Raw genomic sequence first — 19,316 nt, 5'->3', positions numbered from 1 at the left:
GAGTATATGCTCCAAAAAAAAGTCAAACCAAGAGAGAAAGTCCAAAAATTTTGAATAAGTATGTTTCTACATGCAAATCAGAAGACGTTCCATCTCATTTCATAGCTCTATCGTGTAGAGGATAGAGTCCAACAATTAGAGGATTGTATTACATGAGTCATGCCCGAGGATGTTCTTCCACCACCATGCTCATACCCTTGGCACACTGCTCCACATTCTCACATCCCTTGACCTCCATCTCTCTCTCCGTCACTTTCATCACATGACCAGCATGACCCCGATTATGAGGACGAGGGTGAGGATGAGAGCACATATGACTCCCACTCTAAGGATAGTGATGATGACATCTCTCATGGGTGATGAGGATGATACATAGACTCCTCATACTTTAGGGGCATCAGATGGATCTGAGGAGGTCCCATGATGGATCTAAGGCATTGTACAGATTAGCATCATGTGATTTCCATTATATGGCACTCTAGACATTTCATTGTATGCATTTCATTGTCTCTAAATGATGCGACATATTGTCTCTCTTTAATTTTAGTCATATTTTTGTAGAATGGGCATACCCCATGCTTGATTCACCCCCAGGGTGTCCACTAGGGTTTATCGTATGGTACCACATGAGTGTAAGGGAGGGGGGTTATATAAGGGAAGGAAGGTACATTTTATAAGGTAAGGTCCCATAAATAGGGGGTAGAAAAGGGGAATTTTCATATATTTATTGCACGCAGGTGACGTCTCCTTGTTACTATTAGTGAATCCCCCGTAAATTCACCAAGGATGGCAAATGGTTTTGTGGTGGGGCAACTATACGTGGGTTTGGAGACCTTATCTTTAGTTGATTTCATCTTGTACATGGTTGAGGAAATGGTTGAGGCCTAGATGTGCACACCTTGGTTGAGGACCATGTGCCCACATCCAGGGTTGTTTAGGTATCTCATCCACTCACCAAGTGCAAGACCAAGATTGCAATGGTGAGGCAATGGTCAAGAAGAGTGGGGGGGCAAGCTTGATATGGAGGTGGAGGGTTCCATTGAGATGAGTGTGTCTGAGTGTGAGAGCAAGCGAGAGAAGCTCTCTTCTTGGAGCTCAAGTCTAGAGTTGTGATGGAGATTCAAGAGACTCAAAGACTCAAGGATCTTAGTTCCTGATAGTGAGGGAGTGTAGCTATGTGCTTTGGCTCCTCTGTGCATTTAACAAGTCTAAGTGTCTCAGTTCTTGGTGTAAGTCTAATTGAGTCTAAGTGTCTCAGTTCTTGGTGTATTCTTATTGGCAACCATGGAGCTTGACTCTGTTCTTGTTGGGATTCTTCTCATTGTCTCACACAGTGATGGGTGTTCCCGTGTATGTTGTGTGGTGTTACATTGATATCATTCTTGTGTGTGGTGATGTTGTTCATTGATGTGTGTTCCATCGGATGACATTGGTTGTGTGTTCACTTGCCATTGATTATTTGCTCACTCTTGGCATATTGTCACTAAGGGAATTTCTCTCCCCTTTGTGTCTTCCGACACTAGTCAATACCAAGAGACTAACAAAGTGGACTACATCCTTCTTATATGAATCAAATATTCAAATGTGCTTTCTTGAGTCTAGGATTGGGCATGTTTTTCCCTCTAGTTCTGCTGCTCGCACTTTCCATCCATGGCAATAGGCACACCAAGGTCTCTTTCTTGCCTAAATAGGATTTGTTGCTTGGATTCCTACTTCTCCTCTTGGTTATCTTGCTTGCACTTCACCCATTTGCAAGACCCGTTCTCTTTCACAAATCATCCATGGATCTTTACATCTAGGAATTGCTACAAGAATTGTAAAAGTCAATGTATGCATGCCAATCACTATTTTTGTTGACCTATTTAACAAGTATCCATTCAAGGTGTGCAAAACAATGCTCATCTACAGAGCAACTCAAAATCAAGAGAACCTTTACTTCTTGGATGATGATTGGGATAAATCAATATTGAACAAGGTCTATTGTGAGGTGGTGCCAAGTATGGTTACCATTAAGTATATGATTGCAAGCCATAATTTTATATTTTCTTTTTACTACAAATGCAGTAGGTTCATTGCAGATAAATTAGTTCCAATGGACCAAGACCTTAACTTGTTTGGCCTTGAAAACAAAGTATTGGAGATCAAGGTCTATGAAGATGGAATATTGGACAGTATTGCAGGCTAGCCCAATTGCATCATGACATTCATGTGGAGATAGAAAACAGTATTTCAAAAGAATTCTCATTCATTATCACAACAAAAAGGTGCATAGAGTGTTTACAAATTGGTTCTTTATTATCTTCATTTGTTATATTTACATGATTCATTCATTGTCTTCATTTGTTACTAACAAAACATTACAACAACTATTGCATGGGGAAAGCACAAATCAATGCAAAAGCATCCCTGGAGAAACTATTTATATTACTTCTTAATAACAATGTATAGGATTTTGCATAATTTTTGTACATGTATAGTACTTCTCAATGACTTAGTGACAACCACATTGATCTTAGTGATTGTGTACATGTGTACTCATAGAGAAGGTTGATCCTCGTTTTTAGGCTTTTGCTTTTCTGGATCTTGTTCTAAATGCAATTTCTATTGCCAGCGGTGGTGGAGACTTTCAGCTTCCACTGTACCTGGACGCTCCTCAAGAGGACTCTAATGTAGCTGGAGCATGTCATGTTAGTTTAGTTTGAATTTATTTCCTCTAGAAATAGTATTTGATTTGTTTTTCATGGCCTTGTTTATTGTATCTCAAAATTTCTATGTGGACATTGAAAGATCCTCTATCTTCTCCTCATGCACCAATTCCTCCTATACCACTTTCTCCTCTAACATTTGCTCCAACATCTTGTTGTCATCTCTTCTTGAGCTATTCAAAGAAGCAAGTAGAGAACCTCTGCTGCTACTACTATAGCTTTGTATTCTCAATTATTAGGGAAACATACTAGAAAAGCTATGCTACTAGTCTAGCTATTAAGCTATATACATACTTTGAGTTGTAACATTCCTCCTTCAATTGTAAAAAACAATAACGCAAACTTAATTTTTTCATCCTATATGAAACTTTTGTACGTGAATAATTCATAATGGAAATATTATGGTTTTACAAGTGATAAGGTCTCAATCTTTGTTAATTTTACTGATTTTCCATATGCTATCTTTAAAGCCTTGTAAGAAGGTACCCTTCATTCTTGATTTCTACCATAGACCAATGCTACATGTTATATGTTCAGTAATAAGCTAGATTCAATGAAAAATCTTGGTTGGGAGGTGCAACTTGGAAGCACATTGAGCGATTGTGGAATCAATTGCATGGTAGATATAATAACAGGGTTCAAGACTATGGAAGAAAACATGATGAAAAAAAAGGAATCAAAAGATCAAAAATAGAAAAAGATGCTCAAAGGCAAAAGAAGAGAAAAATAGATAAAGAAGACTTGCCTCTTGGTCCACCATTGATAGAGCCTCTTGACACGATGCTACCTACTAATACCAAGAGATTAAAAAAAGATATGGAATTTGTGGCAAGTGTAGAGTCCTTAATGCATTGGAATGCTTACTATCCATTTGGAAATGGGAAAACTTTTGAAATTGATGTCAAAAGGTGTTATGAGGCATGAGTTAATTATGTGTATAGGCCAGGGAATGAAAACATGGTGTTACGATTGGTTATGGAGTTTTATAAAGCACCGCACCCAATGGACACAACTACAAACTTAGTATCCTTTGATAGAAAGAATAAATGCCCATTCAAGACTTTGAAAAAAGATGACATTCATCGTGTGGACTACATTATTTTTGGGCAAGACATAGAGACATCAAGGAAGGACTTAGGAGGGGCATAGATTATTGGATGAGAGAATCGAAAATCAAAATGGTAGAGCAGTGTGTAGACAAGACTGAGTGTGTCGCATCAAGCAATAGCCCTTTTGTTTATAACCAAAGAAAGGGGGCTCTCCCCATAAATGCATCCTCTCACAGGCATGGTGTGGGTGGAGGCCTCTGCCATGTGGGCTTGGCGGTCCACATCCACATGTGACAATTTCATCCCATCAAAAATCAAACCTTCTTATCCTAAGTCTAAGAGGCCCCATGGATCCATCTCAATATTATAATGCTTAGGATGACAAGTGTAGGGTTGGCACAAAGATGCTTGGCACCTCATCCTACTTTTTTCCCTTATAGAAATATTACTCTTTTGACTATACCTCACCACCCCACATGAGACTAGCCCACATGGATGAGAAAGTCCAAGAAAGACCCTATTAGGAAAAGTGGGAAAATACAATGAAATTGGAACTCTCCAAATTGGTTTTGAAGGAAGAAAATGAGCTCTTTTTTGTTTAATGGAGCTTCATTAAAACTCTCAAGTTTTGTTTCTTTTATGTTAGTGGCATGATTTGTGGAATATTTATAATTGAATTGGACTAAAGGCTTTCGTGTCCAACATATGAGCTAAGGTCGATTTGGTTTGCATGCCACTCACTGTTCTATATCCTTTTGTGATTAGTTTCCATGTTTATGATGTGATGTATGTTCAACATATATATATAGGTACTTCCATTACAAAACATTGCACATGCATGTAATTATTGCCATGTGATGATAACAATGAGTCCTAGCTTTTTAAAGCTGTAAGCAACTTTGTTAACATAGTTGACTACAAAGTTGCTATATATTGAATTTGCTAATTCTTTGACTCTAAAATTAGCTTTGAAAAATATTTTAAATCACATTGTTCTCTTTTTTTATACATAGGTACAAATTTTACCCCTTAGTTTTCTAGTTTAGGTAAGATCTACCACTATTTTGAGGGAATCTCAAGGTGGGTAACATGCAATAGTTTTCACTTAATCTTGAATAGTCCTTATTATATTACTTAAATTTTCTTTGATTGTTTATTTTCTTAATAAGGAATGCATTGTTCAAAGTTCTCTCCCTTTGCTTGAGACGGTGGTCATGTTTTGTCAATAACAGATATGTTTCAACTCCATCATTTGCCAAAAATAGGTTCTAATTTATGGGGCGTTCCACTTGTTCTTACATAATTACTTTGAAAATAATAGTGTTTCAACTCACCCTTTGATTCATTGCACATGTCTTAGTCCCCTCTCTTTATTATGATGCCATGTGAATACTAACCCTCAAATCTCTAAATCATGAATGTCTCCCTTTGGTGGAAGGTGACAAGTGCATGATCCAGGATATGAACTCACCACACAAAAGGATTTTGAAGACATAATGTTACCAAGCCATGAAAACACAAAATACTAATTGGCAACAAATAATTTTTGAGAACGACCAATGCATCATAATATCGGGGAACGGGGTCACTATGTATAAACCCTTCTATATCACGTGCATTTAAGGCCTATTTGTAAAATCTCTTATCTATAAAAAATTTCTTAATAAAATAAACCCTTTTTCTATACAAATCTATAAACAAAAATTTAATTACTTTAAATATTCTCTTACGTAAATTATTTTTTATAAAACTTAGGAATTAAAAACAACCTTCTGTTGAGCTCACGTGATAGGGTTACATATGATGATTGACCCCTCCGAGGGGAGGGGATCATAATTTACCTATTAATAGACATATGTATCCCAATCGTATAAACAAGCCAATGATAGATAAGACTATTGCTCGATAAGTAGGCCCAGTATGATTTTTCTCAATCTATATGCACTATACTATTGAGATTTAGCCCCATTAGTGCTTCAAAAAATGCAATGGGTGGTGCAAATTGCTGCTTGTATATGATATTTGTTGTATCAACAAGATGTTTATTTTTGAGGTAGTTTGTAGCAATGAGGACTTACATTGAGGACTTACATTTTGAAGATTTATGTGATGCTTGCTATATTTCTTTTAGAATATTGTGAAAATAGTTTTATCGTAAAGGATGCATATTGAGATTTGACTCACTTAAAAGCGTGAGGAATTCCATGCCACCCCTGATTGTTAAGATACATTGTTGTCGCCCGTAGCCTAAATTAAATACTATAATTGTAGTCATTAAAAGGAGAAAAAAACATGAATGATTTAAAAAAATGGTAGAATGAATATGAACTTTGAAAATGGAAGTTGCTAGCTTCCCTTAGACATCGAGGCTAAAGGTGGGCATGATGGTGACTTACACACCATTTTGCAAACTTTAGAGGTCATGATGATGAGAGAAGGTTCTCGCTTGCTATCAAGTTGGGATATATGCCTACACGTCAAGAATTTGCATCCTCTCAAGATTCTTATACAAAGCCCTTGCTATCAAGGGGCTAGAATTCGACATTAGACAAAAAACAAGGCTAGCCACCTAGTCATTTGGGGCTGCCCTATAGTTTGACCTACTAGTGCCCTTCACAGCCCTACAACTGGTTGGCTATGGGGACCCATTCCCAAAGGGATAGGAATTCGAGACTGTTCAAGCAGTGCCAGTGAAAAAATGTTTTCCAAACAATCAAAATAAAGACACTAGATGAGACTAAGTCAACTAGTTTTTGCATCTCAAAACCGACACATTTGTTGGTTTTTATACTGAATTACTCAAAATCGTAAATGGTATTCTAAACATGGGGACAAACTTGAGCGATTTTGGTCGATGTAAGATACTCCAAAGGGCATCTTTTTCTAGCACTCGATTATTGTAGGAGAGCATACGCTCGGCATGAGTGGGATCCTCCTATACACAGAAGCCTCAAAAGGCTCCTTGGGCAGCAAGTGAGAACGTCCTCTACGATTCAGCGAGATGCAACCGATTAGGCTAGCATATGTCTTCAGGTAGATGAGGAAAGAGAAATAGAGAGCGGTTTGTGAGTCATGACCTTCAAGAATCACATGCAAACAATGTAATAATAAAGGACAGGAGGGCGATGTATGTTGAAAGAAACGAGGAATTTGTGAGTTAAATGGTTGCATTATACTTCCACACGATATCTCCGCCAAATGCCGAAATTAAAACACCAAATCCCCTTCTTGCAGTTGTGTCTAATCTTTTTAATAGTTCCGTCTTGCAGTTGTGTCTAATCTTCTTGCAGTTGTGTCTCTGCTCTAATCTTTTTAATAGTTCCGTCTCTCCCTTAGGAATTCCATTCTGTCCTCTACATTTTGTTGCACGCTAGACAATAGAATCCTTTAAGTGCGTTAAATGTTTGTCTCTCCTTAGGAATTCCATTCTTTCCTCTACATTTTGTTGCACGTAGAATCCGAGATTGCCTTGGACCCATGGCTGCCTACTCCATTGTACTCATCTGCATTTATCTTGGCTTTCCCGCTCGCTCACTTTGGCATCTTCCCATTCGGCGTCCGTCTGTCAAGTACTTGATCCCAGCCCTACCCTCGTTTAGTTCTTGGACCCGCTGCCCTTCTCCCCCGTTTTGGATGTATCCGACGGTCAGCAACTGACACTGGGATCTTATAAAATCCGCCAGGTCCCATGACGGCGCTCTCTCTGATTTTCGTGGGTTCTGAGCGGGCCGCATGCAATATAGTGCACAACTTCCATCCTATGAAAGAGATTAACAGTGCGAACAGGAAGGAACCTGGGGAGAAAACAATCTTGACGTATTATAATGAACGTCGAGAAACGCATACGTCTTTAAAAAACAGAGAGAGAGAGAGAGAGATCGCCCTCGATTGCACGAAAGCAAACTTGCGCAATTGTGGACATCTGCTAAACTGTTGCACTGTCGTTGCAGAAACTGCATCGTGATCTTCCTGAAACACTACTGTATGCGTTCGGCATGAGCCCAAGCACTGCAACTTATCCCGGTCCAACACTGCTGGTATGCACGTTATGTCTCACACTCCCAGCTAGATAAAGGACATTTTGTGCTTCGCTCGCAGCTTTGCGTCCATTTCGTGCTGTCAAGATCTCAGTGAATAACAACCAGCGGAATGATTTGTTGTTGCAGGCGAAGCAAAATGTTCCAAGCTACGTTCGATGGGAGAATAATATCGAAGACCCATCCCATATGTTCACAGTCGATAGGTCGCTGAACTGGGCCAATCCTTCACTAGGAGGGGTGCCGATAGTCCCACATTTGCACGGAGGAGAAGTCCAGAGTGAATCCGTGGCCATCCCGATTCATGGTTTACAGCTTTGGGTGACACGGAAATTTCCTTCTCCACGCAAAACTACGCATACATCAACGAGCAACCGGCCACGACGCTCTGGTATCACGATCATACCATTGGCATCACGCGGCTAAATGTTCTGGCAGGTTTATCTGGCCTCTATATTATCACATCCGAGGCAGAACGCTCGAATCTTCCGCTTGGGCTACCCCTTGTCATCCAAGACAGGCAATTCTATGAGGATGGTTCTATCAATTTTCCTCCAATTTTCCCGTCGTTGGCATCCTCCCAGACAATCATGAAAATTGGTGTCCGGAATACAACGGGGATACGATGCTAGTTAACGGAAAAGTTTGGCCTTTTCTAAAAGTTTTACCCCGTCCCTACCGGTTTCGCATTTTAAATGCCTGTAATGCTCGGTTTCTAATTCTCTCGCTCCTGACGTTGTACCAAATTGGCACGGATGGTGGATTTTTGGCTGAGGCATGGAACCTCTCGTCGATTACCATGGCCCCAGCAGAGAGGGTAGATGTATTGATAGATTTCTCAGGGCTTCCCAGTGGCACAACCGTCGTTCTCAACAACTCCGGCCAAACCCCATTTCCAATTGGTGACGTCTCCACGAGCCCTCCTGGAATTTATGCAGTGCTTCAATTCATAGTCGATGGCAGGAGCCTCTTGAGTATCCACACAAAGTACGAGAACTCATGAGTCCCCCCACAAAGTGGGGGAACCTCATGAATCCCTCCACAAAGTGGGGCAGCCTTTTGAGTATTTCCACAACGTGAGGGGACCTCAAAAAGTGTAGTGTTTCAGTCTTTCTCTCTCTAGTTTTAGTCTTCAGTCTTTAGATCCTAATTTTGCTAGTATGATTGGATATTTTCTAGAGAGGATTTTGGCTATCCTCATTCTTTAAGATTCATCATACCATCTTTCAAGCTCAAGATATTACAAGTAGAGCTTTTTTGATACTCTACACGCACAATGATCTCATTGTCATTGCTCTAAACTGCCTTCTGGTCCCTTGTTGCCACAAGGTTAACAAAACTTCATCATACTTTGATGAACCTACAATAGTCTTTATGCCTACTTGGTCATCATCAATTCTAGTGATTCTAATAATTAGGCTTAAAATTAACATCAGATTGTGCTCATACAATAGTGAGCCAATGCCAAGGCAAGCAAAAATTAGATACAACTACTATATAATCATCAATGATTTACTAGAGAGTTTCACTATTAATGTAAGTAATAGTTCTCATGATAAGGAAAAATCTAATAGGACTTTCAAAACTTGTTTTTCCTTCAAGGGAGAAGCTATCTGAAGTTATGGAAATCGTCGATCGATGAACAGAAACATGGCACAAACAAAGAGTACAATGCTCTCATAAAAGTTGGATGTTCTCTAATCTTTTAGTAGAGAAAAATCCCATTGGACGCAATTGGGTTTATAGAGTCAAATTGAATCAAGATGGTATAATTAATAAATACAATGCTAGACTTGTTGTTAAAGATTATGCACAAGGATATGGTATAGAATATGAAGAAGCTGTTGCACTAGTTGAAAAAATAATGATTCTCAAAATACTCATGAATTACACTAGAATCACACTTTGCTTGTCCTATACAACAAATGGATGTGAAAAATGCCTTTTTGAATGGATTTTTTAATGAAGAAATAGAAATCTAGCAACGAGAAGGGTATGTTGTCCAAGATCAAGATTAGGAAGCTTTGCTCAAATCAATGCAAGGATTTAAGCAAGCACTCACAAAAGGCATGGAATACAAGGATTGATCATCACTTTATCGGTATGGTTTTTCATCCATCAAACTCAAATCCTTCCTTGTATATCAAGAAGACATCACATGATCCCAATGGAAAACTTTTTTTTACGTGAATTAAAGACTGTATTAGATAATTTTGAAAAATCCCACTTCCCAACTTGGAAGTATTTGAAGAAATTATAGCTTCTTTCCATGAAAAAACAAGAGAAATAAGAACAAAATTTGCATTATCATTCACAAATTAAGAACTATCAAATGTGTTCACTTGATAAAAAGAACCAAGAATTTATAAAAGAAAATCTCATTCACATAAGTATCAACTTCCAAACTCAATTGAGTGAGAATCATATTAGAACCTTACTAGAGTAAGTGGTGTTCATAATCACCTTAATTATAAATTTTAAATATTTACATTATCATCATAATTTTCTTTCTTTTGAATCTCCAAATCATCATGACCCTTAGACTAGGTGGTGTTCATATGGCTTTTATAAGGAACATAAATTCTCCATCACAGGGTCTTGAATCCTAAAATTCATTTCAAGTGAGGACAAACGTGAGAAGTCTATAGAAGGAGGAATGCAAGATTTGTTTTTAATGTAAAGTCGTCTAGTAACAATAAGCATGTATTATGCACTTCTAAATCGTAATAAGACTAACTATAGATTTCATTATAAAATAGCAGTGTCACATGTTACGTGGAGTGTTAATTGCAAATAAATTCTTTGTTGAAAAACTAATAGTTCATTGATGCATAATTGGAAGATCTCAATCAAACATCATTCTTGTTAAATTATCACTTGATGGTCCCCTTGGGGAGAATGGAACCAGTGCCATTTCTCTTCATCCCCAAGTCTACCTGCCCCATTCTCTCCTCACATGGGAGCTTACAAATGCAGAGGCGACCCTTCCACCAACCATAATAATTCTATGGAAAGATACATTGAATCAATATTAGTAGCCATTCTTCCCAAAGGGTTAATATGGAAAATGTAGTGTTGCCTTGACAATGTTCATAGATTACTCAATAAAACATTATACATAATAATTAGAAACCAAAATACACAATTGGAAAGAAATTAACGAGTTAAATTAGCAATGAATGTGAAGAAGTTCAATGTATTTAATGAAATTCCATTATTTGCAAACAGTTGCTCTCATGCACATATATTATCTATGTCTTCAACACATATATACAACAATCCATGTACTCTAATGTCTATTTTTTCCATGGATGCAAACCAAGTTGCTGAATCACGAAAAATTACACAGCAATCACTTGTCTCTGATGGGGTGAGAATCATCTCACAAGAACCTTGGTGATGTTCATAATAAACACCTTAATACCTCTTACATTACCGATACTTGTGATAATGTGGGCATATTTATTTCAAAATATAAAAAGCTAAAGTGAATCTCCCATACTTATTTATGTGACCTTTCATCACATTGTCACCCTTAGTGGTGTTCATGTCGTGTTCATAAACACTATTTTAAAACCTCAAAAGTACAACTAGAACCGTTACGTTTGCAATCACATTGTACACTTGACACACTGAGGACAAACATGAGAAGTCTATAGAAGGAGGTATTCAAGAGTGTAGCTGATGTAAAGTCATGAGGCAATGACAAACATTTCTTATATAGTTCTAAATAATGAGGTATTTAAGATTGTAGAACTGATGTAAAGTCATGCAGCCATACACATTGTCATCTTTCGATCGACTAGTCTTTGATCCAAGTGGACTTTACTTTCTAGATATTTCCTCCCTCTTCCCTTCGGCCTATTTTCTAGGTTTTCTTCCCAAAGGCAAAGGGTGAACCGTAACTTAAGAGGGGGAAATGCACATCTTGTACAGGACCACATAGGTTGTTCTCATTGTACATGCTTTCGCTTTGTAGTCACTGTGCTCACACATGCACAATAAATGACTCCAATTTCTTTTATGTTTTCTTTTCAGTTTTGGATACTATCACATGCACCAAACGAAATCCACAAACAATTCTTGTACATGCACCCTCTACTTACCGAGTGCAATTTAAGAGGGGGTGTTAAAGATAGTGTAAATTGCACTATCCACATAGGGCATAGGGGCAAACTCTAACCCTAACCCTAAGGGGTTCACGTGTATATCTCCATGTTCATTGTCAATACACTTAGTGTGCAGGTAGCTATATCGTGTGCACTCCTCTCTTTCTCCCTCTCTCACTTTTGCTATCATGGGTCTCCTGAAACTCTCAGCATGTCGTGTTGATGGCATGAGGCTAACGTTTCACTTTGCACTTTCTAATCATTGCTTACTTGGTAGCAAATGAGCTGAGAATCCCCCTGCACTTCGATCTAGGTGACTTGATGATATTTTGCCTTCTGCAAGCCAAATATTAGAGCTGAATATTCTACTTGATTGTGAGTGTTAGCTACTACCACAAGGCTATGGTATTGGAATTTCACCCCTTTAGGTGAGACTAAGGTCATGCCAGCTCCTACTACTTATATTGAGGACTTGAAAGAACCACCATCAAAATGCATTACCCATGCTGACATTATATGAGAACCAAAATGCATACATCCCAAGTCTCTTGATAATCCAAGATTGGAAGAATGAGAGGGTGGGGGGAAGCCAAGACTTAGGTCAAGCGCTGAGGACCAAACAACCCTACTATTCTTTACTAAAATTTTATCTTGTGACCAAAAAATATTACAATGTGCAATTCATGATGTGGAACAAAAGGTTGGTTTCGTACAAAAGGATTTTGTGGCCAGAACATGTTAACCATACAAATGCACATTGTTATAGAGGAATTCAGAGAAACCTAGCTTCTTAGCATGATCATAATAGTAGCTCTTGGTTTGTCCTGGTACCTTGCCCTTCTTCTTGAAGACTTTCTTCTTAACCTTAAGCTGTACTAAGTTAGACAAGAATAAAGAATCAAGCATCTTTAACAGCTAAGCTAGCATATACAACTATATCTTCTAGGAAAGTCTTACACTCCACTGATCTTCATCCCCCAAGAGAAACCTTTCCAAATGGACTTTATAGTAAACACACTATAATCTTTTATTGATTGGGACTAGGCAGTATATCCTTAGGATGAACCCCCAATCTTTCGGTAGCTCCCACCCATCAACAAACCTTACTTCCTATACTTCCTCAGATGAGGCTAAGATCTTGATGGCCATGCAGCTTGGGGATCTAAAATCAAATCTGTTCCAATGGATATACAATACCTCTATCTCCCTTATGTCCCATGATAGCATACCCTGTCCATAGTTGGACTCAGCCAGTTGGCAGACTATGTGGTGCTGTAGGTTGCCTAGTACTCTAGGAGCACACCCCACCAATTGTCCATAGTTGCTAACCTTAGGCTTTAGAGGAAGTCCTAAGAATTGTCAATCTCAATCACGTGAGCTGAACTAGCACCATGATCTATCTTTTGGTTGAATCTTCGTTGCTGGTGCCATCGGCTCCAGAGAATTTAAGACTTCTTATTTTTGCAACACCTCAAACGAAGGCCTAGAACAAAAGCTATGATTAATCGTTGTTAGGGTGCAAAATGAAGTTGAACTATATCACCTTTGTGGATCCAGTTCTCCATGATTTCAATAGTGAGATGGTGAACAGCATAGAAAACTGAACATCTTTCCTTTTTATAGCATACTCAAATTCTACTCCAATCAAAAGATGCAGCCTCCAAAACTTTAGGCCAAACATTAGAATATAGCCAACTTATCCCTTATATTTACATGGAATTTTAGTTAGACCAATTGTAGAATAAACCTTTTTCTAAAACTTAGGTCTTGGGTTACAATCCCACTATGCCTTGACAATGCCACATAGGCATCCACGTGGCAACAAAGAATGATGTGGTTGTGGGGAGGAGTGATAATGATGGGGCAGTACCGTCGGGTGACATGTGGTGATCTAGCAGCGCTAGTGATGTGGCAGGGGCAAAGAAGTGATGATGTGGTAGAGATGTTGATGTGGTGATATGTGCAGAGGCAGTACATGGCGATGGCGACCAGATGATGTGGTCCTGTGCGGAGGCAATGCACGTGGCAATATGGTAACGTGGCGGCATGCATAGGCACAGTGACATGGTGGCTTGCAAAGTGTGGGGGTTAAAGGTCACTGTGCCTTTACCCCGGTTATGTACAATACTCAAACACATATATAAATGAATGAAAAAGAAGATTAGGGTGGTTCTGCACCCACCAAAACATGTGTGGATCTCTGTTTCTCTCGCTCCCTCTTCCGTTCTTGCTTCCGTTGAGAGCACTCTCAACTGGCAGAGCCCGGGTGATCTACCTGAGCGTGCATGAATGCTTGGAAGCTCAGCAGCTTTGTGGAAGGAAGGAGAAGCTCTGTGGGAAGCTTTGTGGGGGACGTGTGCAGAGACCTTGGAGGAACCTTTGGAAAAGTCACTTTGGCTTTGCGAAGTGGTTTTGGGAGCCTGTTAAGTATTTTCAAAGAAAAAGTCGTTTTTTGAGCTTTTTCCTGTTCCGTTCGATGACAGAGACTCAGTATTGACTTGTAGAGGCAACTATTGCTTGCTTTTGGTGTCCACTTCACTTCAGGAGCTTGGAAACACCTTCATTCTTGAATCTGGGATCATTTCATTGGAGTTCTGACTCACTGTGTCAGTTTCTGCGTTTTTTGCTCGGGTGTTAGAACTCAAGTTTGGAGCAACCATTTGCAGATCTGTCAGTTCCGGTGGACTCAGGAGGTCCTAAAACTTCTATATTGCTCATCATTCACACTCCGATGGAGTTTACAAACAGCTCTGTTTCCAAAAACGTTTTTCAGTCCTTGTGTTGGACCCAGTGATTGAGACCATGGTTTCCAAAACCATCTATCCCATTGCGTTTCGAACGCCCAAAAACCCCTACCTGTCAGTTCTTGCACAATTCGGTGGAGGATTTTCAGAGTTATAGATCTCTGTGTATTCGATTTCATCTCTTTGTTATGCATTTTTTTTTCATTCTAAGGTTTTGAAACCTTAGATTTATGCCACATGGCAGTGGATAAGTGTTGACTCGCATTTCTCCCTCATCGGTTGGGATTTTGGAGTTCCGACAGAAGAGAGATATTTGCAGATTTTCTTGCTAAGTCTGATTATGCAATGGCGCCCATGTTTTGAGGCATCTCAGGTTCTATTTTTAGTAGTGGTCATTACTGTGGGACTATGATTTCTTGAGCATACCTTATGCAGATCACTCTAGTTGTAGTTTGAGTAGTGTGCACTCATTCGTGGTATGCATTGGGTTGCATTGGATGATTTATAGGCCATTTGGATGCATTGCGGTCCTTATTGGATGCGCTAATAGGCCTTGGTGATATTTCAGTCTATTGTGGCATACACATTTGGGTGCACCTGGTATTTGGTGTGATTCTCTCTTACAGGTACTAGCATTTGGGATTTTGTTTCATTTACATCATGGCATCCTCTTCCATGTCTGAAAAGGAGTTTTTCAGCATTAAAAAGTTTGATGGGACAAACTTTTCTTTGTGGAAAGAACAAATAAGGGATGTGCTTATTCAAAAGAAGCAGATTAAACCCTTGGCAGGGATTGAAGCTAAGCCTGCAAATATGTTTGAGGATGATTGGAATGAGTTGGATGCATTAGCAAAGTCTACTATTAGACTTCATCTTGCAGAGTCAGTTTATTTCACAGTAGTAGATGAGTAGACTACGGAAGATTTATGGAAGAAACTATGTGCCACTTGAAATTGCCTCTAATAAGGTTTACCTCATGAAGAGGTTGTTTGAGCTGCAAATGAAGGAAGGGGTCTCCATTGCTTCTCACTTGAATGAATTCAATATTATTTTCAGCTAGCTTCAGGCTCAGAAGATGAATTTTGATGTGGAGACTAAGGCAATATTTCTTGTTCCTTGCCATCCTCATGGGATACCTTCCGTATAGCTGTCAGTAACTCTGCACCTGGTGGAGTACTAAAATTTGATGATGTTGTGGGTAGCTTGTTGGCCGAGGAGATTAGACAGAAGTCTATGGATGGCAACAATCAGGATGCAACCTTAAATGTGCAAAGGGGTAGATCACAGTTCAGGGGGAAGTCCCAAGAAAGAGAGAAGTCTCGTAGCAAATCCAGGGCACGGAACATTGAGTGTTACCACTGTGGCAAGAAGGGTCATATGAAAAAGGATTGCTACAAGCTAAAAAGAGAGCAAAAGGATAAGAAAAAGAATGCAAATTGGGGTGCAAATCAAAAGGAATACAGTCCAAGGGAGGACAAAGGAAAAGTGAAGATCGAGGAGATCAATGCAGTCATGCATGATAGTGACAATGACATTCTTTTCATGTCTAGTTTATCTGCAGAGTTGCTTACCACTTCAGATGATGAAGATTGGATTTTGGATTCTGGTACTTCATTCCATGTTACTCCCCATAGGGAATGGTTCTCCACTTATGACAGTGGAAAGACAGGTTGTGTGCATCTTGGAAATGACTATGCATGTGACATAGTGGGAGCAGGTGACATAAAGTTTTCTTTTAAGGGGTATTTGATCATGTTGTTGCAATAACCGAGCAGCCAAGCACTTCTTTGTGGCATTGCAAGTTGGGGCACATGAGCCAAAATGGAATGAAACTCTTATGCTGTTTGGGTTATGTACCGCATTTGAGTTTTTCTGATTTTGAATTTTGTGAGCATTGTCTCTATGGGAAGCAGACTAAATCAGCCCATAAAAGAAGGGGAAAGAAAGAGTTTTAAAAGCTTGATTTGGTGCATTCAGATGTATGTGGTCCCATGCCTACACGGTCATTAGGCGGGGCTGAATACTATGTGACATTCATTGATGATGCAACTAGGAAAGTGTGGGCTTATGCTATAGCTCGGAAAAGTGATGTGTTCCAGGTATTTTAGATATGGCTGGCCTTGGTTGAGAATCAGTCAGGTAGAACGCTTAAATGCCTACGGACTGACAATGGTGGAGAGTATCTCTCTCATGACTTTCAACAATTCTGTGATACATGTGGGATTAAGAGGGAGGTCACATCCCCTCGTACTCCAGAGCAAAATCCAGTTGCAGAAAAGATGAACCATACCATTCAAGAAAGGTTGCAATGCATGCTTTCCAATGCAAGTCTTTCTGGTGGTTTTTGGGCTGAGGCAATGAAGACTGCAGTGCATGTGATCAATAGATCACCTAGTAAGAGTTTGGATGGTGGTATTCTTGAAGAGGCATGGAATGGCAAGAAGCCCTCTTACTCTCATTTGCATATATTTGGGTGTGAGGCATATGCACATGTGCCAAAAGAGCTTCGAAAGAAGCTAGATCCTAAGTCTAGGAAATGCATCTTTCTGGGTTATGGTGAAAGTGGAAAGATGGGCTATCGTCTCTAGGATCCAGAAGCAAAGAAGATCATACACAGCCATGATGTAGTCTTCAATGAGAAGAAGATGCATAAGGCATCCATGAGGGATGTGGAAATGAGGAGAATCACTTTCCAGGATGTGAATCCACCTTGCATATGTTGATAGACAGCAAGCTGTCCATGCACCAAATGTGCAAGAAATGGTACCACCAAGCACTCCCACAGGTATACAATCAAGGGTAGATGATGGATCATCTATTGGTGGAAATGATGAGCCAAATGTGGCTGATATGCAAATGGGACAGCAAGTTGAAATGCCCTTGAGAAGATCATCTAGAGTGTCTAGACCGCCTGATAGGTTTGTTCCAGGGGTAGACTATGTGATGCTTACTGATTGCGGGGAGGCTTCTTGCTACAGAGAGGCTATGATGCGTGAGGATCAACACAAGTGGGAGTATGCTATGCAATCAGAGATGAGTTCACTTACGAAGAATAAGACTTGGGATTTGGTTTCTTTGCCACATGGAAAGAAAGCATTGCCATGTAAATGGGTCTACAAGATGAAGGTCACAGGTGATGATGTGCCTAGGTACAAGGCCCATTTGGTCGCTAAAGGATTCAAGCAAGGGAAGGGTGTGGACTTTGATGAGATATTCTCTCCGGTTGTGAAGATGACCACACTTAGATGCATGCTTGGACTAGTGGCATCGGAGGATATGGAGCTTATGCAAATGGATGTCAAGACAGCTTTCTTGCATGGGGATTTGCATGAGGAAATTCACATGGTGCAGCCGGAAGGCTTTGAAGAAAAGGGCAAAGAGCATTTAGTTTGCAAGCTGAAGAAGAGTCTCTATGGTCTTAAGCAAGCACCTAGAGAATGGTATCAGAAGTTTGATGCTTTCATTCGGTCCCAGGGTTTTAGGAGTGAAATTGATCACTGCCTCTACACTAAAAGGGCTAAGGATAATAGCCTGATAATCTTGGCACTATATGTGGATGATATGCTATTGGCTAGCAAGAATACTTATGAGCTAGATGCATTAAAGGCCAAGTTGCATGAGGCCTTTGATATGAAGGATTTGGGATTTGCAGGTCATATTCTTAGTATGCGCATCACGCGTGATCGGAGTAGGAAACTCCTTTGGCTTTCACAAAAAGAGTATGTTACAAAAGTATTGCAGCGTTTCAATATGGCAGGGGGGAAGGTAGTGAGTACTCCATTGCCTCCATATGTGAAACTGAGTCATACAGATAGTCCCAAATCAGATGAGGAAAGGGCCATGATGGCCAAGGTTCCTTATGCATTAGCAGTTGGGAATCTTATGTATGCTATGATAGCTACTAGACCAGACATTGCATTTGCGGTGGGAGTTGTTAGCCGATATATGGCTAATCTAGGAAAGAGGCATTGGGAGGCAGTTAAGTGCATCATGAGGTACATGAAGGGTACCAAGGAGATGTGCATCTACTTTGGTAAAGGAGACATGCGTGTACTTGGGTACACAGATTCAGACTATGCAGGGCATGTGGATAGTAGGAGATCCACTTTTGGTTATGTGTTCACCTTTGCAAGTGGTGCAGTGTCATGCATGTCTTGTGCACAGAAGTGTGTTGCTTTGTCTACCACAGAGGCTAAATATGTTGCAGCCACAAAGGGTTGCAAGGAGGCTATATGGCTTGATCGGCTAGTGGGAGATTTGGGGATTCATACAGGTGTACCGACATTGCATAGTGATTCCATGAGTGCTATTCAGCTAGCATGGAATCCGGTCTTTCATGCAAAGACCAAACACATTGAGGTCAGGTACCATTTCATCAGGGAGGTACTTGAGGACAAGCGCATAGAGCTTGTCAAGGTTCATACAGATGATAACCCTGCAGATATGCTGACGAAGAGTCTACCTAGTCAGCGGTTTGAGTATTGTCGTGTATTGATGGGCATTGGATAGTATGCTCACTAGTTGTTCTCCCTTAAAGGCACATTGTCCTTTAAGTGGGAGGTTGTGGGGGTTAAAGGTCACTGTGCCTTTACCCCGGTTATGTACAATACTCAAACACATATATAAATGAATGAAAAAGAAGATTAGGGTGGTTCTACACCCACCAAAACTT

General features: G+C 39.9%; 1 pseudogene; it reads left to right on the top strand.

Moving 5' to 3' along the window:
* Positions 1-7,231: 7,231 nt before the first annotated feature.
* LOC147881875 (multicopper oxidase LPR1 homolog 1-like) lies at positions 7,232-8,794 on the top strand (annotated as a pseudogene).
* The last annotated feature ends 10,522 nt before the right edge of the window (positions 8,795-19,316 follow it).

The sequence above is a fragment of the Dipteris shenzhenensis genome, chromosome 30, assembly GCF_047967505.1.
Source record: "Dipteris shenzhenensis isolate YYH24624 ecotype China chromosome 30, Dip_SZ_1.0, whole genome shotgun sequence".
NCBI lineage: Eukaryota > Viridiplantae > Streptophyta > Polypodiopsida > Gleicheniales > Dipteridaceae > Dipteris > Dipteris shenzhenensis.
This window is presented reverse-complemented; position numbering and strand designations above follow the sequence as displayed.